Here is a 22,713-nt window from a genome sequence, read left to right as displayed (position 1 = left end):
CAATCTAGAAATGGAACCAGTGCTGTTTTGACAGGTGCCATCTCAGTGGCATCACTGGAAAGTCCAGATTGCCTGACACACTGGTAACCAATGACTAGGGGTCAGGTCCCAACAGATGTCTGGGCTTAAGGGAGTTAAGTCTATGCTGAAAGATGGAAAGGAAGAAGAGGACATAAAAACAAATTTCTTTTTCCATACCACAAGGCTTTTGTGCCAAGGTGGCCATGTGTGTCAAAGTCAGGGACTCCCTCCTCCTGGGAACCTAGAGGAAGTCTCTCAAAACTGGAAGGGAAAGGTGTTTTCCCCACATCAATCCAGCTTTGAGACATTCTATTAGTGACATATGCCCCTTCCCCCAAAAACAGCAATGAAGTGTTCTATGTGCTAACAACATAGCTTTAAAAAAAAAAAAAAAAAAGTAAAACAAAATTCTGCATATTTATAAAACCTGATAAAAAATAGTATTTCAAACTGTACAGTCACCAGAAGTACACAGTTATAAAAAATGCACACACTTCACTAGGCATCTCCAGCACCTTCAGCTTTCTGTGCCTGGTCTGTTTTGGCATCTCCATTTTCTGCAGGGTTATTCCCCTCCTTGCCAGCATCAGCTTTTCCCTTTTTCCCTTTGGGTACCTTCTCTCCCTTCTTTGAAGGGGCCTTTTTAGGCTTGGGCTCTGGCTTTGGAGGAGCAGGTTTAGCAGACAACCTCGCGGATCTTCTCTGTGGTTCGTCCTTCACTTGGCTTTATCTCCTTTAGCATCCCCTTCAGCCTTTCTCTTGGGCGTGGTGGCGAGGGCGGCGGGACGTAGGTGCTGGATGCCGGCTGCAGCGCGTGCGGGCTTTGGTCGTTCCGGGGGTCGTTCTCGCCTCTTCTTCACACTGCTCAAAACATGGATTTTCATGCCACTTTAATTTGCCAGTAGTTCAAAAGTAGGATGCAAGCAACTGCTAGAACAGGGAAGTGTCCAGGGAGGCTTAAAGCATTTCTATCTGTCTGCAACTAGGCAGGTGGCTTTAAAGTGGGAAATAGGTCTTTTGGCTAGAATTCTGCTTGTTGGGATTTTTTTTTTTTTTTTTTTTTTTTTTTTTTTTTTTTCAGATGGAGCCTTGCTTTGTCGCCCAAGCTGGAGTGCAGTGGTGCGATCTCGGCTCACTGCAAGCTCGGCTCACTGCAAGCTCCGCCTCCCGGGTTCACACCATTCTCCTGCCTCAGCCTCCCAAGTAGCTGGGACTACAGGCGCCCACCACCATGCCCGGCTAATTTTTTTTGTTTTTTTTTTAGTAGAGACGGGGTTTCACTGTGTTAGCCAGGATGATCTTGATCTCCTGACCTCATGATCCGCCTGCCTCGGCCTCCCAAAGTGCTGAGATTACAGGCATGAGCCACCACTCCCAGCCTGGGGATTTTTATTGTAAGTGTTACAGCAGAAAAGTCTGGATATGAGACTGAGCAGACCTGCAAGTGAGCTTTCAGTTTCTCTCAATTGCTTTAACCTGAAATGAGATCAGCATCTCATTTCAAAAGGAGCAGGTCATTTCCACAGTGCTTTCTAGGGCAGCCCCAAAGTGACTTTTTCTTCTTTTTGTAATGAACACTGCAATTTGAGCAAGAGTCTAGAAGAGCAAAACTTTTTGATTGATGGAAAGTTGTAGCTCATAAAAGTGCTCACTGAGCTCAGAAATGTATTGACAGCCAGGGGAGGAAAGTCTACTGACACATCTGGAGGTAATCACAAATTAATGAAGTGCTCTATTTAGGTAAGGGAGGCAGTTTGATTATTTCTTTTTTGAATTGAAAGGCACATGGCCTGTACTATCTCTGGCAGTGAAATCAATACCATGAAATGGCCTTTTCCTTTCAGCCTTGTCTGTTCTTAAAGCACGATGCATTGAGGAATGCTGAGCCAGGTGAGGAAATTCATCGTTTTAACCAACTAAATGCCGCTCACAGTTTGGAAGTATGGAAACCCAATTACTGAAATAATAAATTAGGGACTTGGCTATTTTAGAAAGCTCTTCTTTCAAAAGGTTCTTTGTTATAGTTACCATTTGGACTAAAGGAACACGGTAGACTTTTAGTTAACCTTTTTTTTTTCTAGTAATAAAATTGCAGAGCAGGAATGGAATCAGGGAGATGATCTATTCTTAAACTAGTCATTTCATAGATGAGGAAATGGACCAGAAAGATAAGGCCAACGGCCCTGGGTCCTTGGCACCTCCTTCAATGTACTTTATTTATTTTATTATTTTATTTTTCCAAGATGGAGTTTTTGCTGTGTCACCTAGGCTGGAGTGCAATGGCACAGTCTCAGCTCACTGCAACCTCCACCTCCTGAGTTCAAGCGATTCTCCTGCTTCAGCCCCTGAAGTAGCTGGGATTACAGGCATGCACCATCAAGCCTGGCTAATTTTGTATTTTTAATAGAGACAGGGTTTTGCAGTGTTGGCCAGGCTGGTCTCGAACTCCTGACCTCGGGTGATCTGCCAGCCTTGGCCTCCTAAAGTGCTGGGATTACAGGCGTGAGCCACTGTGGCTGGCCGCTTTATTTATTATTAATGTTATTATTATTATTACTGAGACAGAGTCTTACTCTGTCTCCCAGGCTGGAAGTTCAGTGGTGCAATCTCAGCTCACTGCAACCTCTGCCACCCAGGTTCAAGGGATTCTCCTGCCTCAGCCTCCCGAGTAGATGGGACTACAGGTGTGCACCAACAGGTCCGGCTAATTTTTTGTATTTTTAGTAGAGATGGGGTTTCACCATGTTGACCATGCTGGCTAGTTCATTTGGCTAGTTTGGGAGTTTCGCCTGCCTCAGCCTCTCAAAGTGCTGGGATTACAGGCCACCGCACCCAGCCTACTTCAAGATACTTTAAATTATACTTCCTTTTAATAAATGTTAATGGTTCCCTAAATTTACAATACACATTTTAATCTACATCTGTCTTCAAATAACACTTCATGTGTAGTGCAGATACCTTATAATAGAGTAATCCCAATTCCTCTCTCCCAGCCCCTAAGAAGCCACTCTCATTTCATTTATTCACGGGTTATAATCATCCAGTACATTATTCCTGTTATTAAGCAGTTATCCTTCAGTTCAAGTAAGAATTTTCAAAATGAAAGATTTGGTTTTGTCTTTATTCTCTGACAGTCGTCCTTTATAGAGATCCAAGTCTGACCTATATCATTTTCCTTCTAATATTTTTTGCATGGCAGGTCTGATGGCAATGAATTCCCTGTCTTTGTCTGAGAACGTCCTTTTCCTTAACTTTTGAAGGGTACTTTTAGTAGATATAAGATTCTAGATTTTTCTTCTTTCGGACCTTTATTTCACTTCACACATTTCTTGCTTGCGTGGTTTCTGGTGAGAAGTCCACCGTAATTCTTATCCGTGTTCTTCTATAGGCTAAAAAAAAAAAAAAAAAAATTAAAAATCTGCCTCTGCCTTCTTTATCTCTCTTAATTTTTGGCTTCCTACAGCAGGGGTCCCCAACCCCCAGGCTGCAGACCTGTACCGGTCAGCGGCCCATTAGGAACCAGGCCATATAGCAGGAGGTAAACAGCGATCATTACCGCCTGAGTTCCGCCTCCTGTCAGATCAGCAGCAGCATTAGATTTTCACAGGGGCTTGAACCCTATTGTGAAGTGTGCATGTGAGGGATCTAGGCTGTATGCTCCTTATGAGAATCTAACTGATTATCTGAGGTAGAACAGTTTCATCCCAAAACCATCTCCCCGCCACCATGGAAATACTGTTTTCCACGAAACTGGTCCCTCATGCCGAAAACGTTGGGGACTGCAATTCTACAGTAAAAATCTGATATGCCTAGGTGTAGTTTGTTTGTTTGTTTGTTTTAGTTTGTTTCTGTTACACTGTTTTTTGGTTTCTAGCATTAGATTCTTTACCAGAATTTCCATCTTTCTGCTTACATTACCCATCTGTTTCTTGCATGTTGCCTACTTTTCCTATTTGAGCCCTTAACAATGATTTTTGAATTCCCTGTTGCTTGCTTGATCTGTGTTCTTTTTTTTTTTTTTGAGACGGAGTCTCACCCTGTTGCCCAGGCTGGAGTGCAGTGGCCTGATCTCAGCTCACTGTAACCTCTGCCTCCCGGGTTCAAGAGTTTCCCCTACCTCAGCCTCCCAAGCAGCTGGGATTACAGGCGCCCGCCACCACGCCTGGCTAATTTTTGTATTTTTAGTAGAGACGGGGTTTCACCATGTTGGCCAGGCTGGTCTCAAACTCCTGACCTCGTGATCCTCACACCTTGGCCTCCCAAAGTGTTGGGATTACAGGCACGAGCCACCGTGCCCAGCCCTTGATCTGTGTTCTTATTTGCTTTTTAGCATGCCTTGTAATTTTTGTTGAAAGTTGGACATGTATTGGGTAATAGGCACTGAGATAAACAGGCATCTAGTATGAGGATTCATGTTCATTTGGCTAGGAGGTGGGCTTTGTTTAGCTCTATTGGTGTGGTGGTAAGGCACAAGGGAGAGAAGTGTTCTCAATCTTACAATTAAATCTTAAGTCTCTTAGTGGGCCTGAGTCTCTGGCGTGGGGCCTTCACTTGTGCTTCTTTTTGGAAAGCTTTCCTGTCCCCCTCAGGTGAGACAGGAAGAGGAGAAATGGCTAGAGTGAGAGGAGTACTTTTCCCCATGGTTCTAGGACAAGCCTAAAGCCTGGTTAAGTCTTTCCCCCGAGGAGTTTATTTTCTTTTATCATTTTTATTTCATTTTGAAGAAAGCTCTGGACATATTTCATAAGAATTGCTCTTCCCCTCCTGCAAGAACTATGCCAGCATCTTTCTCTGATCTTCACAATGAGAAACTGGTGAGATTCCTAGAGGTAATGTTCACAAAACCAAGAGGCTTTCCCCAAGACTGTATTCCCGGAAGTGAGCCTACCAGTTTAGAGATCCAGCACTTCTGCTCCAGGTAAGTTGATCTCAGCTTTGTCTCTGGATTTTTTGGAGACAGTTTGCAAACCCTGGAGACAGTTTGCCCTACAAATCAGTTCTCCCATGAGTCCGAGTCATTCGTTTGCAGTTTGTCCAGCTTTTTCTTGTAAAAACAGGAGTGACAACTTCCAAGCTTTTTATATGTTCAAACTCAAACAGGAAGTCCAACCTCTCCATGTGGCCTTTCCATTATATAAATAACCTAACCTGAGCATCAGTAGAGGGAAAATTCCTCCAAAGACTTTCTGCTTCTGAAATAATTTACAAAGAGCAGTCGAAAAACATAAGCACGAAAAACTTTCTGAGCAAATTACATGGTCAATTGCTTTTTAATAACATTTTTTTCTCATTATAAAGGGAACACAATGCTGATGGTAAACAGTTGAAAATACAATGAGGTGTGTTGAAGGAAATGTAAATTGCCTGCAATCTTACGAGGAGATAATCAGTTAACATTTTGCCGTATTTTATTTTTCTTGACTATGTATAGCTAGAAACACATACCTTTAAAATTGGAACCATTACTAGTGTCCTTTTATTAGCCTGTTGTCTTTTTCTTACCTGAATGTAATATTTAACCATTTTCCCATGTCAGTTAAATATTCTTTAGAAATATGTTTGTAGCATCTGCATAAAAATGTGTTATAAGGGTGTGTCATTATTTAACTATTATCTGTTTGACAATAATACCACAATGACCATACTTGTGCATCAATTCTTGTGTACCGCTCTTAAATTTTTCTTAAAACTACTGGAAACAATTGCTAGGTAAAGAGTTATCAACATTAAGAAGATATTAATATTCCAGGGCTTTTGATATAGGCCAACTGTGTTTGGGGTGGTAAAGGTCTTCTTGAGAGAGGTGCCCTAAGAGGTGTTTTTTTTATTTTTGAGATGAAGTCTCGCTATGTCGCCCAGGCTGGAGTGCAGTGGCACGATCTCGGCTCACTGCAACCTCCGCCTCCCGAGTTCATGCCATTCTCCTGTCTCAGCCTCCTGAGTAGCTGGGACTACAGGCACCTGCCAACACCACGCCCGGCTAATTTTTTTTCCTTTATTTCTTTTTTTTTTTTTTTTTTTTTTTTCGTTTTTAGTAGAGACAGGGTTTCACTGTGTTAGCCAGGATGGTCTCGATCTCCTGACCTCGTGATCTGCCCGCCTTGGCCTTCCAAAGTGCTGGGATTACAGGCGTGAGCCACCGCGCCCGGCCTCCTAAGAGGTGCTTTAAGAGCCCGGCATCACATAGGACTCATCTTCCTCTCACCTGCGTTTGACACCAGTGGGATGCTTCTCTGACCACACCTTTTGTTGAGCACAGCATATTTTGTGACATTTGAGTACCATATTATGAAAAATAATACAGAGGAAATAATAATCATAAAGAGCAGGTGAGCTTTATAATCAGCAACCTGGGTGCTGTGGTCAGAATGTTTGTATCCCCCTTAAAACTCATATATTGAAATCCTTACTTCCAAGGTGATGAGGGTGGGAGGTGATTAGGTCATGGGGGTGGAGCCCTAATGAATGGGATTAGTGTCATTCTAAAAGAGGCCTTAGGAAGACCCCCCCCCACCCCTCCCACCATGTGAGAACACAACAAGAAGGGGCCATCTGTGAGGATGTGAGCCCTCACCAGACACTGAACCTGCAGGTGCCTTGACCTTGGACTTCCCAGCCTCCAGAACTGTGAGACATAAATTTCTGTTGTTTTTTTATAAAAGTCATCCAGTTTATGGTATTTTGTTATATAGTAGCCTGAAAAGACTAAGATACTGGGGTGAGTCTTTAATTATCTACAACTTATGTAACTTAATTTTCTTGAGTTGCTTCAATCTTCTCATTTGTGAAATGAGGATAATAGCTTTCTTTCCAGGGGTAGTTGTGAAAATTAAGTCATTCATTCAACTTTCATTGAATAAATGTTATTCAGTGCTTACATTTAACAGACATTATGCTTAGTGCTGAGGATACAATGATAAACAAAAGCAGAGAAGACTATTTTGGTTTGAGCTTTCTGTCCACCACAGGAGACATCCATCAAATAAGCCTGCAAATAAGTGTAAAAGTGGAATGGTGACCTGGAGCACTAGGAGCACCTGCTAGGCAGATCTGACCTTAGGGAGTTAGAGAAGGGTAGGCAGCTCTGTGGAGGTGATAATGGGGTGGGGACATGTGAAGGATGAGGAGGTGACTGGGTATGGGGCTAAGACACTGAGTCTTCTAGTCAGAGGGAACAACATACAGAAAGGACTCTAAGAACCACGGAAAGAAGAGAAAGTATGCAAAGGCAACAAAAATGGATTTGCAATTTAAAGCCAGAATCTTGACTGCAACAGGTGGGGATGGTGGTGTGGGAGAAGATGGGGAATGACCACAGGCTGGTCAGTTTAGAAGCTATTATAAATCCAGGTGGTAATGGTCAGAATGGAAATCAATGAATTTAATAAGTAATCTCAGTAGGAACTGATGAAGTTAGTGAGACAAATCTCTGGTTTGTGGCCTTGCCCGGCAGCATCTTGGCTCAGCACAGCCACAGAGGTTATGTTTGGCAGATAATGCTACCAAAAGCCAGAAGACATGATGGGGCACAATAAGGGACAATGGATTCTAAGCTGGATACAAAGGAAGTACAGGTTGGGGAAAGCAACACTGGGGAGAATAGAGGGTTCAAACATCCTAATGAGGTTAGAACATTGGTAGTAGGAGTAGTAGCTAAGCAGCCTGGAAGGACTGGCAGGCAACGGTAGTGGGAAATGGAGATAACTGAGATTACTGCTTCAGAAGATGGAATGGTTTGGGTGATAACAAGGTTCAGGGTGTGATGGTGGAAGAGATTTCTACTTGATGTTAACCATCCCTCTCCTCCTAGCCTCTGCAGGAGGTCACTGCCCAAAGGAAAAAGATTTTTGTTGTACAAGTGGGAGGCATAATAGTCTAGCACAGTGCCTGGCTCAGAGCAGGTGCTCTAAGTGTGAGAGATTCCTTGAGGTAGCATTGGACTGCTGCTGCCAGTGCTAAGCTGTCTCCTGGGCCTATACTCTGTACAGTCATTTTAGAACCGCTTCCTGAAACCAGAGCTCTTTAGGGGCTAGGACGTGTCTATTTTGCTGAACTCAACTTTATACTGAATAGTATATGGCAAAGTTCCTGTGATGTGGTTTAAATAACATCTTGTAGTCAAAAACCATTCATTCCCTGAGACTGTATCCCCAGTGTTTAAGCCACATTCTGATCATTATTTGACCTGTATTCATTTACCTCTCCAGGAATACATCCATTCTGTAAGATGAGAAATGTAGATTGTAACAACAGCTGGAAGGATGTTGTATTGGTTTGCTAAGGCTGCCATAACAAAGCACCACAAACGGCGTGGCTTAGAACAACAGATATTAATGATCTTGTAATTCTGCAGGCTAAGTCCAAAGTTGAGGTATCATAAGGCTTGGTTCCTTCTGAAACTCGTAAGAGAGAATCCTTCCTTGCCTCTTCTACTTTCTGGTGTTTGCCAGTACTCTTTGGTGTTCCTCGGCTTCTAGATGCATCATTCCAGTCTCTGCCTCTGTTGTTACATGGTCATCTTCCCGCTCTGTTCTTCTCTCCTCTTTTCTTTTTTCTTTTTCTTTCTTTCTTTCTTTTTTGTTTTTTTTTTTTTTTTTTTTTTTTAGAGTCTTGGTCTGTCACCCAGGCTGGAGTGCAGTGGAGTGATCCGGGCTCACTGCAACCTCTGCCTCCTGGGTTCAAGAGATTCTCCTGCCTCAGCCTCCCAAGTAGCTGGGATTACAGGAATGTACCACCACGCCCAGCTAATTTTTGTTTTTTTAGTAGAGACAGGGTTTCACCATGTTGGCCAGGCTGGTCTCGAACTCCTAATCTCGAGTGATCCACCTGCCTTGGCCTCCCAAAGTACTGGGATTACAGGCGTGAGTCAGCACGCCTGGTCCTTCTCTCCTCTTATAAGGACACCAGTCGTATTTGATTCAGGGCCTACCCTACTCCAGTATGACCTCATTTGAACTAATGACATCTGCAAGGACCTGATTTCCAAATGAGGTCATATTCTGAGGTAGTAGGAAATAGAACTTCAACTATCTTTTTTTGTCTTTTTTTTTTAAGGGATGGGGAGATAGAGACACAATTCAACCCATAACAGATGGGCTTAAAAGAACCCAACTAAATATTTCTCTGTTCACATTTTCCTGGTGGTGATATGTCCGGTAACTGGGAGCCCCACTGCTGTAGGTTGGAATTGCTGATCTAAATAAAACCTAGTTCTGAATCCCCTAGGAAGTGAGGTGAGTTTTACCTCGGTTTAGGGGCTAAATCTCTTAGGAACACCTGGCTACTGTGGTGGACTTTGAGGGATTCGATGAGGACAGCACCTCAATCATTATCAAGCTTCCTGCAAGGGAGTCGTATGTTCAAGATTCAGTTACTAATCTTGCTTCAGGGCAGTTGCTCAAAAGTATAAACAATTTATTGTGAAATCTTGAAGATGTGCTTTGGTTTCCATCTTATTTTTTAGTTACATTAAATAATGACCAAGAACCACGATTAGATGTTCATGCATTATAACAAGGCTTTGCAGTTGCACAGGAGAACTGGATTTTGCTGAGCCTAAGGAGAATGCAAAACACATTGCAATAAACAAAATCCACTCCAGCATCATTCCGTTCAATTAAAAATGATAATGGCATTCAGGCTGCGTACAGCAGCACTAAACTTTAACACCATTCATGATTTGGCCTCCAGACTACAACAACATCCAATGTAGGTACTGTTTTGAGTTGTATACTAGGAGCATGGCCTTTGGAATCAGACAGATTTGAATTTGCTTTCAGGCTCTAAATCCTGTTTTTTCCCACTGTGGAAAGCAGCATAATGTTCCCCCAAAGATGTCTATTCCCTAATCCTCATCACCTGTGAATATGTTCATTTATATGGCAAAAAGGACTTAGCAGATTTGATTCAGGTACAGACTCTAGAGAGAAGAAGAGTGTCTTGCATATCCAGGTGGGCCCAATCTAATTACTTGATCCTTAAAAGCAGAGAACCTGTCCCAGCTGTGGTTAGAGAGAGACGTGATGAAGGAAAAAGTGTCAGAGAGATGTGGTGTTGCTGGCATTGAAGATGGATAAAGGGACCATGAACCAAGAAATGCAGGTGGCCTCTAGCAGCTGGAAAGGTAAGAAAGCAGATTTTCTCCTAGAGCTCCCAGAAGAGACTCAGCCTTGCCAATGCCTTGATTTTAGAACTTCTTGTCTGCAAAAACATAAGGTCATAAAGTTGTCTCAGTTTAAGCCACTAAGTTTGTGGTCCTTTGTTAAAGCCACAATAGACAACCAATACGCTTTCTAGCTGTATGACTTTCTGAGTCTTGACTTCCTCAACCTTAAAAATGGTAACTCTTATGGAGTGTATATGTGTGGATGAACTGAGATTGTGTACGTAAAGTCCATTGTTAATCATTTCATGTATTAGTATTGGAAGTCCAGTCCTAAAGAGTCTGATTATTTTCCCTGACCTCCAGTGTGGGCCCGGCTGCCAGCTGGTGAGTGACTGCATCTGGGTGTGTTGTCCAGGCCTTGCTGTTGGTGGGATGTGTGCACCAGCAGCAGCTGCCTCGCCTTGCAAGCTCATTAGGATTGGGATTGCCGAATCTCAGGCACTCACCTCAGACTGACTGACTCAGAATCTGGATTTTTAGACAAGATCCCCAGGTGATCCCCAGGCGTTTTAGAGTGTGAGACACACTGGACTAGTAGTTTTCCAACATCACATATGCTAACAGAACAGACGCCTGGGCCCAGAATTTATGGATGTGGGCCTTCAACGTATTTTTAATATGCTTTCTGGTTATTTCTAATGCACAGAGTGCAGCTAACCATCCACATAAATGCTTAGAAATGTACTTTAATATATGAGATTCAAATGAGAATTGCAAAATTTTAAATTAATATTTTTTCTCTAAGGAAAACAGCTGTGCTACATAAGTATGTATTACTGAGTACTATATTTTAAAAAGATACATAAAGGAATAAACATCAAAGAACAGCAGAGACACGTTCTTGATAGTTCTTAACTGTTATGATTCCAGTTCTGGCTTTATCATATCATAGACTCTTCTTTCAGAAGACTCATCCCGTGTGCTTCATGCAGAAGCAATTAGACAAACCTGTGGAACTTTGGCATGAAAAGCTTTCAGCTGTTTTTAAGACGAGACCTTGTTAACTGCTGATTACAATGATCAGAAGACAAAGTTCTCTCTGTTCTAGGAGTACCTGCGTCCCTTCCTCCACAGACAGCAGTTTATGCGAGTTGAGCAGCTTTCATTGAGGCAGCTCAGCCATGCTTCCAGGGGGCCGAGATCCAGAGCACAGTTACATTTACGAACCAAAACTAGAGTGATTTCTCTCCAGAACGCCCAGGCCAGTAGATGCAGAGATGAGAGCTCCAGGCTGAGTCTGGACACAGGGCTTGGATTCAGCCTCTCACCCTAGAGCTCCGACAGAGGGTAAGGGCTAGGGACAGGAGCTAAAATTGAGAAGAGAGGGCTGAGTGCCCACAAGGGCAGAAGGGCAGCAGATGAGGAAGGCAGTGTGGTGTTCCGGCACAGTTGCCACGGACAGCTGTGAGGCACTTGTGGCTCTTGTTTCTTAGGCAGCAAGGGTGTGGTGCAGGTGCATTCGGCTGCCTTTTAGCCGCAATGTGGAGATGAGCCACGTACCCTCATTACTTCCACCATAAAAAGCAGAGACTTAGACCTAGCCAAGAGGAGGCCTAGAGAAAACTTGTCGTTGTAGCCATTGAGGGCTTGGCAGCCCTGCATACTAACTGCAAGGGCTGAAATGGAGGAGAACAGGGCCCCGGATGGCCTTGGCTGACCCAACTCTGCTTCCTTTGGCTTCAGTACTTGGAATGTATGGAGGATGCAACATCCTGATAAGGAGGAAGTGGGAAAGAAGCCGGCTGTGTCCTCGAGCCTCCCAAAACAGGATGTTCTTCCACACTTCTGCCCAGTGAGCTAAGTGGTGCCAGGGGTGGAAAACCCAAAGCAGAGCACTTTCAGGTTTTCAGCTGAGGGATCAGCTGTGGCGCAATGTGCGGTGGACACGGATGAGACGCCACCTGCCCCACACAGCTGTCCGAATCTTGGGCCACCAGCTTGGCATGGATCCTTAGGCTTCTGATATCCTTGCCACCTATCGGTGAGTAATACAGCTGCTTTGCCTGACATGTGAGAGTGTTCTGTCTCACCAAACTCATGCATGTGACAGAGAACCTTTGCACTGTGAGGACCATACTTTACCAGTGTTCAGACCTCTAGAAATAGCCTCTTGAGGTCTCACCAGGCCTGACTTACTGGCCCAGAGCATCAAAGTTGTGCCTACAGAGGAGCGTCTTCTTTAGGGTCTGGCCATGCAGGTCTGTACACAGTAAACATACCTGATAGCAATAACTTAAGCATACCCTGAGAATGACTTTGCATGGCAGACACACCTGAATGTGGTCTCAAGTTCCAAGCTGAGGAACCCAGAGTAGCCAACCTGGAGATTCATTCCATGTCAATGAGGAACATGTGAGCCCTCGCCCTGTCCCGTAACATACAGGCCATACAGGGGCTTGCGGCCTTTTGTTTTAGGTTGAAAGAAGGTTGCCAGGTGGAGGTGCTTAGGGAGAGGGTGTTAAGTGCTATAGAAACTGCATGCTTTTTGTAAGTGGTTGTGGTTCTTCTGTCCAGCCAGCAACCACTGGACTCTCATTTGTGTGTAAGTCCCCAGTAAAACCTGTCTCATTTGCTGGCTCTAGGTCTCTTCTTTGTTCTCTTGAACCTGGTGTCATCCTCCATTGGAGTCATAGGGGTTCAGCACAACAGTCTGCAAGCAGAAACTGCTGTACTATTCTGGATTCTCCACTTCAGTGAACACACAATTACAATTTCATGTTAGAAAAAAATAAAAAGATATTTTTTTCTACACTTCTTTCACAGTCCTAAAATATGTATATAATATCTCCCGTTTCATTAAGATTGCCTTCTCCCAGAATAAACCACTTAAAATGATATTTAGGTAAACCTCCATGTGGTAGAAAACAGAGATCCCTGATTTTGCCAGAGATTCCAGGGGCCAATTGGAAACTTGATTGAATTTTATTCTCAGCTACTGGCTACTTGTGGCTTACAGCCAGTGCAGTCAAACACTCCTGTGAGTCAGGTTTGTGTGTGTGTGTGTGCGTGTGTGCTTAGAGACAGGCTCTTGTTCTGTCACCCAAACTGGAGTGCAGTGTTATGATCATAACTCACTGTAACCTTGAACTCCTGGGCTCAAGTGATCCTCCCGGGTGGCTGGGACTGCAGGCATACACCACCACCATGCCCAGCTAATTTTAAAACTTTTTTTTTTTTTTGTAGAGACAGGGTCTCACTGCATTGTCCAAGCTGTTCTCAAACTCTTGGCCTCAAGTGATCCTCCCACCTTGGCCTCCCAAAGTGCAGGGATTATAGGCATGACCTACTGAACTAGGCCTGTGACCTGTGATGCAGGTTTTTTAAAAAAATATTTCTCTTACTCTTCTCTTTCCTCCTCTTTGTTCCTCCCCTCCTCTTATTCGCCTGTCTTCTGATTCTCCCAGGTTGAGTCTAAAAACACTATTGTCTAATGCCATTAAATCATATCAAATTATACATCACGGCCCTATGTAATTTCCAACATGATTCTGACCTGTCAAACTACAACATCAGACTTTCCCAGTGATAGGGACAGTCAGTGTAAGAAAGCCCAGGAGAGAGCGAGCTTTGGGCCAACTCAACTGGATGGTCATGGCCTGATGGTAGTAAGCATTAACCATTCAAGTAACTTCTCTTGGAGTCTACATCTACCTTAGAGCCATGTTTAGAGAAACTGCATTGGTGGAGTACAGGGTCTGCTTTCCTCTGAAGTGGCACTCCTCATTATAGACTAACATTTGGCATCCTACTACTTTCATTGAAAAACTATATAAAAGTCAGACTCTTAAGTTTGAAAGCCACTCATTAGGTGGTCCCATTTCTCAAAGAATACATAGGGCCCTTTCTTCTCCGTTCTGCACCTTGGATTGCAACCCAGAAAATAACAATGACAAAAACAATTATAGTGGTAATATTAATTTGATTGTCACAGTATCTCTGTGAAATAGGTTGTATTAGTCTGTTCTTGCGTTGCTATAACGGAATATCTGAGACGGGAGAATTTATAAGAAGAGGTTTATTTGGCTCATGGTTCTGCAGGCTGTACAAGCATGGCACTGGCATCTGCTTGGCTTCTCAGGGAGCTTTTACTTATGGCGGAAAACAAAGCAAGAGCAGGCATGTCACATGGTGGAAGCAGGAGCAAGACAGAGCAAGGTGGGCAGATGCCACATATTTTTAAACAGCAGGATGTCGCGATAACTCACCATTGTGAGGACGCACCATGGGGATGGCGCTAAACCATCCATGAGAAATTCACCCCATGATCCAATCACCTCCGCCAGGCCCCACTTCGAACATTGGGGATTGCAGTTCACCATGAGATTTAGAGGGAACAATGTCCAAACTAGATCATAGGTAGCTTACTGTCTCAATTTTCTGGATATGAAAATAGGCTTAGAAGGCCAGGTGATCACCCCTGGATCATACACTTGGTCAGCTCGTGGTGTTGGAGTACCAGTCACCATGCCCCTCACCATGTCACCATACCCCCTTGCCATCATTCTGCCATCTCCCTTCCCTGCCTCATACCTGCCAGGCCACCACCCCTCCTTCTTCCCTCTGCCACACAGCCTTCTCAGGCTCTGTCCTTGTCCTACACCCAGCCTCCCATGCATGCACTGCCTGGTCCCATGAGGCCCCTGGGCCCTGCTCATATAAAAGTCCCTCTCTTCAGGGATGTTCTTACTTGTGGGTTGTCTGAAAGCAAAGAAGGTCTGCCAGAGCCTATACTGGCTTCATTGGTCTGTACGCTAAAAACTCCTGGCAAAGGAAGAAGTGCTGCTGCTCCCAGCTGCTGAGGGCCATCCTTGGCAATGAACGTGTCCATAGTGCGTGGTCTACATGCATACCCGTGGTAATCAGGGCCAGGCTCTGGAAGATGGCCCAACTCCCGCTGCTTAGCCTGCCTCTGCTCACCAAGATGCTCCAGGATCTCTTTTGCTGTTTAGGCAAAACCCAAAAGGGTACTGTATCAAAACTGTACTTCCTTCAAACAGATAAAGAGTCCAGTTAGGGCAATCCTGCTGCTGCTTTGCAGTTGCCAGATCTGTGTGATTTATGTAGATAACTCTTTGCCTATGGTTGTTGGAAGCAGATGCTCACATATAAAGAAAACCCTGTTGAGCAGTGGCTGTACTTGTCAAGGCAGAGCAATGCTCTTTGAAGGGGTCTCAGGGCAGGAAGTTCTGTTCTTTAAGCCAGAGAAACCAGAATGGAGAAAGTAAAAATTGTAAAGCCAAGTTTCTGAAAAGCAATGTAAGTCAGATGGTGTCTTCTGAGATCGCCAAGCCCTCTGTCCTGCTAAGGCGGCCATAGATGTCATCCCTTTTGTATTTGTAGGTATAGCCTGCAAAGAAGATGTAATAGAAGGTGAAGAACTTATTGGTTGAATCATTTGAACCCACTGCAGACACAGTAGCAGCCCTGACCTCCAGAGACTAGCCTTGTTCAGCAGCTATGGGCCAGCACTTCCCATGTATCAGGAACAGCTCTAAAATGCGTTACATGTATTAACTTATTCACTTTTCCCGGTATCACCTCCCTCTACAGAGAAGAAATTGAGGTGCCAGAGGTTAAGTGATTTGCCCAAGGTCATACAGCATGCACGTGGCAGAGCAGAGTTTTGAAGCCAGGCTTCCAGCTCCAGCGCCATGTTCTTGGCTCCTGAGCTATGCAGGGAAGGATAAATCAGGATTCCAGAGCTCCCTCCTGAGCCGTTCTCTGCAGAAGGCAAATGCCTCAGGAGAAAAATGTTATCCAGGCAAGGCATGAGGAAATCTAGAATGATTGGAGCTGGGCTCCAACACCACCTCATAAGGGTGTGGGGCTTTGCACTTTATGGAGCACTTATGTGTGGGGAATCAGTGGAAGAGAAAGCCTATTTCTTGTGGCAGTACTTGAGACAGAGTATGGAGAGTTCTTCTACCTTCATGACCAGCGTCTCAGCCAAGGAAAAAAACTCCCAATCACGAGGTGAGGCACAGTGCACCCTGACCGGGAGGGGATGGAACCGTGGAGCAGACCAGGGAGGCTGTCCCAGCTGTGGCCTGGCCGGCCTACCAGCCCCCTTCCTGCCACAGCCTCTTCTGGCTTCCTGCAGAGAGCAGAGGTCAGGTGCTGGGAGGGGAATTGGACCCATTCCCACCCCCCTCCGGCCCTCTCCAAGGTCAGGACCTGAAGAGCAGTCTCCTGTGAGGCTCAGAGGATTCTGGGAGCAAGGCTGGCAGCTGCCTTTCAGCTAAGATTGTGTGAAGCAAGAGCAGAACTAGCCCGTTGTGGGAAGTGAACTCTCACCTTCCCCAAGAGGCTGTTGCACAGTGATAGGCAAGGGTGAGGCTTTCTGGAGATTCAGGTCAGATCAGAGGAGGTGGGAGTAGAGTTTAACCAGAGGGAGCACTTAAACTGCACAGAAAAGCCTAACCAACAAACCCAAATTTGAATATTTACCCAAGAGGGACTACAGTTTCAAATAGAACCAATTTTTTAAAATGCCACTGTGGCTTGAATTTACTGGATTGGGACAAATTTCATTTTCTGACTGGTAATAGAGACTCCCCTATTAAAGGAAACAGCATACAGTTATAAAAATAAAACAAGCTTCCTGTCTGTGCATAGATGATTTGAGAATGTTGGTTTATATGGTCCACACATGCATGAACACATTTATCTTGACAAAGCCCAGGGAGGAAGGGCTGGAAAGGGGAGAGAATGGCAGCTTCCTGCTTGAAATTTCACAGAGGGTTTCTGCTTGGAATTGCTCCTATAGAGCTCACATTTTCACCAGGGGAGACAATCAGTTAAAAATGTAGACACACACACACACACACACACACACGTGGTGTTGCTAGGAAGAAAATCTGAGCTGTGTATAGGGATTGAGAAGGTGACGCTGGGCATGCTGTTTGAGAAGGGTGATCTTAGAAAGCTCTCTCTCAAAGTGATGTTTAAGCAGAGACCTGAGTGGGAATAGAGCTAAATACTGGTTGAAATGGGTGATGGGCGTGGGGCGGGTTATTTGTTTGTGTTATGAACTGAATGTTTGTATCTCCCCACAATTCATATGTTGACGTCGTAACCCCCAATATGATGAATTTACAGGTGGGGACTTTGGGAGGCGATTAGGTTCAGATGAGGTCATGAGGGTGGGCCCCTGTGGTGGGATTCATGTCTTTATAAGAAGAGGAAGGGGACATAGCAGAGCTTACCCCCTCTCTCTCCCCAGCTGTGTGAGGACACAGTGAGATGGCAGCCAACCATCTGCAGGCCAGGAAGAGGGCACTTACTGAATCTGCTGGTGCCTGACTTCCCAGGCTCCAGAACTGTGAGAAATACATGTGTATTGTTGAAGCCACCCAGTGTAGGTATTTTGATGTAGCAGCCTGAGCTGTCTAATGTAGTTTGTTTTTGTCTGGTTTTATCTGTTATGTAGTCTGGCCATGAAGTGACCATCTACACTTGTCCGTTTTAGAACTTCCAGAGTTAACCCTCAAGGGGGTGCCCCAGCAGAGTTGAGGTGACATCACTGGTTTCAGGAAGGTACACAGGAGTAGTCACATGAATCAGAGAGGTCATCATGGTAGGAAAGGAAAGGTGTCTGTGATGTTCTCACTCCCTTAGTTCGGATATAGGCAAGCCTAGGGTGACCAACTAATTTATGCTCCAAACCAACTTAGGAAATTTTTAATATCTGCACCAGGGAAACATACACAAACCGAGACTTGTGTCATAAACCAGGAATCTGTCAGAGCACGTCAGAATGTAGGTGATCCTACCTAGTTTAGTTCCTGGTTTGGGTGAGAGATTACGCTAATCCAGCCCTAGTTCCAGATTTGCTTGTGAGTGCCCTGGGGCACAGTTACCATTGCCTCAGGCTTTGGCAGCTGGATGGTGACAAGGCCTAGATTTGGGTTTAGGGGAAGGGAGGGTCCTTCTTAGACCTCATACCTAATGACAAGTAATAGTAATTTTAAAAGTGTCCTTCCATGGTCACGTGTAAGTATACTTCTGTGAGGGGATTTACAGTTCGGGGTGGAAGTGGTTTGGGCAGAATTCTGACATTCCTGCATCCTCATCTCTTACTTCATCCTAACACCACTAAGGGCATTTGGAATGCAGCAGTTTAGAATGAAAGCTCTGGCACCAAAGAGCTTGGGTTTCAAATATGGCTCTGTCACCTTCTAGCTGCATGATATTGGGCAATTACTTAACCTTCCTGTGCTCCATTGTCTAAATGTATATAACAACAATGCCTTGATAGGGGTACATAAAGACTAAATGAGTTAACACATGGAAAGCACTCAGAATAGTGCCTGATGTATATTACCGTGCTCCATCAATGTTGGCTATTACAATATTATCATTATGTTTATTTAGAGACAGGGTCTCACTCTGTCACCCAGGCTGGAGTACGGTGGGATGATCTCAGCTCACTGTAGCCTTGACCTGGGTTCAAGTGATCCTCCCACTTCCAACTCCTGAGGGGACCACGGGCACATGCCACCATGCCTGGCTAATTTTTGTATATTTTTGTAGAGACGGGGGTTTCAGTATGTTGCCCAGGCTGGTCCCAAACTTATTATGTTTTAATAGCTGCTTCCTAAGACATTATTATCCCACTTTATGGATATGGAAACTGGGTTCAAAAGTGGGTTGTTGCATCCAGAGAAAATGGAAAAGCTTTGAACCAGGCCTAGGAATAAGGGCAAGGTTGATGATGAAAAGGAGATGGAGAAGTCTAGGCAGGGAAGAGCCACGTGTGGAATCAGACGGACACTCAGTGTGGTCAGGGGACTGCAGTAGGACCAACTCTAGTGGCAAAGACAGTTTCAGCTGGGGAAAGTGGGCAAGAAGAGCTGGCCATGGAGACGATTATGAGACAGAAACCGTACATAGGGTCTCCTACAGCTGGCTTTTCCTCCTGGCTACCTGAGGTGTCTCTGCTTCCAGGAGAAGATGGGTATTTTCCCAGCAAGTCTGGGCTAAGAGCTGATTGGGTGTTTGGGAGTCAGCACCATCTTGCCCTCTGATGAGTCCTGGCCTTTGTGTTAAGGTGTGTTGGGCAAGTGCAGTGAAGCAGAGTGTGTCTCCCAGGGCATGGGTCACCCCACATCTCTGGCAGAGATAGTTTATTTCAGTTTCAGCTTCCACCTGTCTGTTAGTTGTGACTCTTTCAGTTGTGAGGTTGGAATCCAATTTATACTGGTTTAAGAAAAGCAGGAATTGATTGGCTCACTTAATTGATATAGTTGGGCTATATTGGCTTCAGGTGCAGTCTGATCCAAGGGCTTAGACAGTGTCCCAGGACCCAGTTTGTCTGTTTCTTGGCCATGTCTTATATGGTGTTGGCTTGCTGGGCAGCTCCAGGTATGTGTCATCTGACTTATGGAAGTTCCAGCAAGAAAAGCAAATACCTTATCACCTGCTGCCCCAACAAAAGTCTTACTACATCTCATTGATCCTTATTGGGCCACAGATTTGACTCTGGACCAATCACTGTGGCCAAAAGACTGTGGGCCTGGGTCACTTGCTTGCCTCTGGAATTAGCAATAGCATCATAAGCATGCGAGCAGAGAGGAGTGCACTGCCAGGAGAAGGACACGTGGCTGCTGCGTGGCAGATACAACAATAATAAATAAAGCAGCCCCTTTGCAGTGAACCAAAAGAGAGGTAGAAATGAGATCTGTGTGTCTGGAATATAGGTCAAGTAACTTAGTTATCCTGGAGAACAACATCTCAGCAGTTTTCTTCTTACTTGATCTAGGATTCCTCCGGCTTTGCCATGTGGGCCCTGTGCACACAGCTGTTGGCTTATTATTTATTTTTTTCTTTTCTTTTCTTTTCTTTTCTTTTTTTTTTTTTTTTTGGAGACAGGGTTTCATTTTGTCAGCGAGGCTAGAGGGCAGTGGCACAATCTCAGTTCACTGTTTGCCCTCTTTTAACCCTGCCTACTTGTGGCCATCAATATTCCAGCTCCATTTTTCTAAATGAAATGATATGACCTTTGCTCCTCTTTGTTGTTCATTCAACATTGACTTCACCAGTGTCTCCCTCCTATTCTGCCGCTGCCTCGTACGAAAGCTGCTTTCCAGGGACCCAGCACTGTCATCTTATCCAAACTTGATCCTTATTTCAGGACACAACTTAGGATATTCCCTTCCCTTTCCCTCTCCCTCCCAGACCTGAAATGTTACTTGGTAGATAAACTTCTGTGATCCCTGGCTGAGCTCTGTGATGTGTGGGACCCATGTCCCTTGATGCTTAAATCCTCTTACGTAAGTATTTTGACATTTCTGAGTAGGATGAAAGCTGGTAAAATGTAGGTTTAGTGAATGAATTCTGTGATTAAGGTTGTAGAAATGTAAGTTGGGGCTAGTCAAGGGAAGGCTTTCAGTGCCAGGCCAGGGTGTCTGCACTTGTGTCTGCACTTGTGTCCTGCTGATGGTGGGAGCCGTTGAATATTTTGAGTAGAAGAGGGACACCCTTCTCCCATGGCACCTTTCTTTGAACACATACCAATGGTTAAGCCCCATACACATATCCTTTACCTATATGATCTTATTTCATAACCACAATAGTCCTGTGAAAGAAGAATCCTTTTTTTTCTCTCTCTCTCTCTGTCTCTCTTCCCACTCTCCACCATCAGAAACAGGGTCTCACTATGTCTACCAGGCTGGAGTGCAGTGGCACCAATAAAGATCTTATTGCATCTCCTTGATTCTTATTGGGCCACAGACCTGACTCTGGAACAATCACTGTGGCCAAAAGACTGTGGGCCTGGGTCACATGCCTGTGACCATGATAGCTCACTGCAGTCTCAAACTCCTGGGCCACAGCAATCTTCCTGCCTTGGCCTCCTGGGTAACTGGAATGACAGGCATATACCACCACACCCAGCTAATTTTTTTTTTTTTTTTTTTTTAGTTGTAGAGATGAAGTTCTCACTATGCTGCCCAGGATGGTCTCAGCCTCCTGGACTCAAGTGAGCCTCCTGCCTTGGCCTCCCCAAGTGTTGAAATTAGAGGTGTGAGCCTCTGAACCCAGCTAAGAAGCCCCTTTTAAATGGTAGCTACTCACCTGAAATCACACCTCATTCTTGGCAGGAATCCCTAAGAACACAGAGGACATACAGAAAACCAACCATCCGACCTAACTCCATGCTCTATGGGACAGTGGCAGCCAGTGCGTTGCCATTTCACTCTACAGAATTGACGGGTTCATCCCTCCCAATCTGTTTGGCAGAGTGGCTGAGGAAGACATGAGGTTAAAATAACAGTGAAAAGGAAATGATGCAATTCCCCCTCCCACCGGTTGTTTCCCTCTTTGCTTTTTTGCTTTCCCAGAGTGGGAATATCTGACCCCCTGCATTTCATTTCTGTGCTTCCTCCTGGCTGTCAGTTCCATCACCCTGTCGCTGCTTTTTTTGTTTTTTTCGTGTACTTTGTATCCGGTCTTCACATGCTCGCCTCCTTCCTCTCTATGGCCCTTTTCCCCATGGAATGGCTTCTTGGACTCGTTTGACTGCACCCATTTCCCCATTTGCTTCATGCACATCGCATCACTTCACTTGTTTGTCTTCCAGTCCTTACTTAGTGCACTTGTTCAGCTGTCTCCCATGTTTAAGTTCTGATGCCCTTGTCTGTTTACACTGATCTGTTTTCCAGTGCAGTCTTGCTTCCCTGCTGCTTCTCTGGCATAGTCCAATTTTCATTTCCATCAAGGGCAGCCAGCTGTGTACCTGAGCTTCCAGATTTGCTTTTTGTTCTTTTTTATTTTTTATTTTACTTATTTATTTATTTATTTTGAGACTGAGTCTGGCTCTGTTGCTCAGGCTAGAGTGCAGTGGCATGATCTTGGCTCACTGCAACCTCTGCCTCCCAGCTTCAAGCGATTCTCCTGCCTCAGCGTCCAGAGTAGCTGAGATTACAGGCACCCGCCACCACACCCAGCTAATTTTTTGTATTTTTAGTACAGATGGGGTTTCACCATGTTGGCCAGGCTGGTCTCAAACTCCTGACCTCAAGTGATCCACCCACTTCCGCCTCCCAAAGTGCTGGGATTATAGGCATGAGCCACTGCACCTGGCCTTGCTTTTTATTCTTAATCTGGTTTCTCCTTTGTGACTTACTGTGTTCAGAATCCAGCCTCACCACACACTAGCTATGTGGTTCTGGCAAACTTACTGTCTCTCTCTATACCTTGGTGTCCTCCTCTGTGAAAAGAAGATGGTGCTAGTATTTCTCATGTAGGATTCTCATGAAGATTAAATGAGATGTTTAATATATAGAAAGTGTTAAGGACATTTCCTGGCACATAGTAGTTAGCCAGTACATGTTCTTACTATTGTGTTGTTAGTAGTATTATATGGTTCTGCCATTTTGATCACAAGAGTTCCTCAAAAGCAGCAAACACAGAGGCAGCTTCATGGTGGAGGGACAGAGGGCTGGTTTGAGGGTGGCTAGGTGGAAAGACCATGTGTGTGTTCCCTGCCAGCTTAGTTTTCCCTGACTCATCCCTTTTAAAAACTTGGG

At 44.8% G+C, this 22,713-nt stretch overlaps 1 pseudogene; it reads right to left on the bottom strand.

Moving 5' to 3' along the window:
• Positions 1-404: 404 nt before the first annotated feature.
• On the bottom strand, positions 405-905 carry LOC111541592 (annotated as a pseudogene).
• Positions 906-22,713: the final 21,808 nt, after the last annotated feature.

This window comes from Piliocolobus tephrosceles, chromosome 4 (genome assembly GCF_002776525.5).
Source record: "Piliocolobus tephrosceles isolate RC106 chromosome 4, ASM277652v3, whole genome shotgun sequence".
Taxonomy (NCBI): domain Eukaryota; kingdom Metazoa; phylum Chordata; class Mammalia; order Primates; family Cercopithecidae; genus Piliocolobus; species Piliocolobus tephrosceles.
The sequence above is the reverse complement of the archived record's forward strand: the minus strand, read 5'-3'. Positions and strand labels throughout refer to the sequence as shown.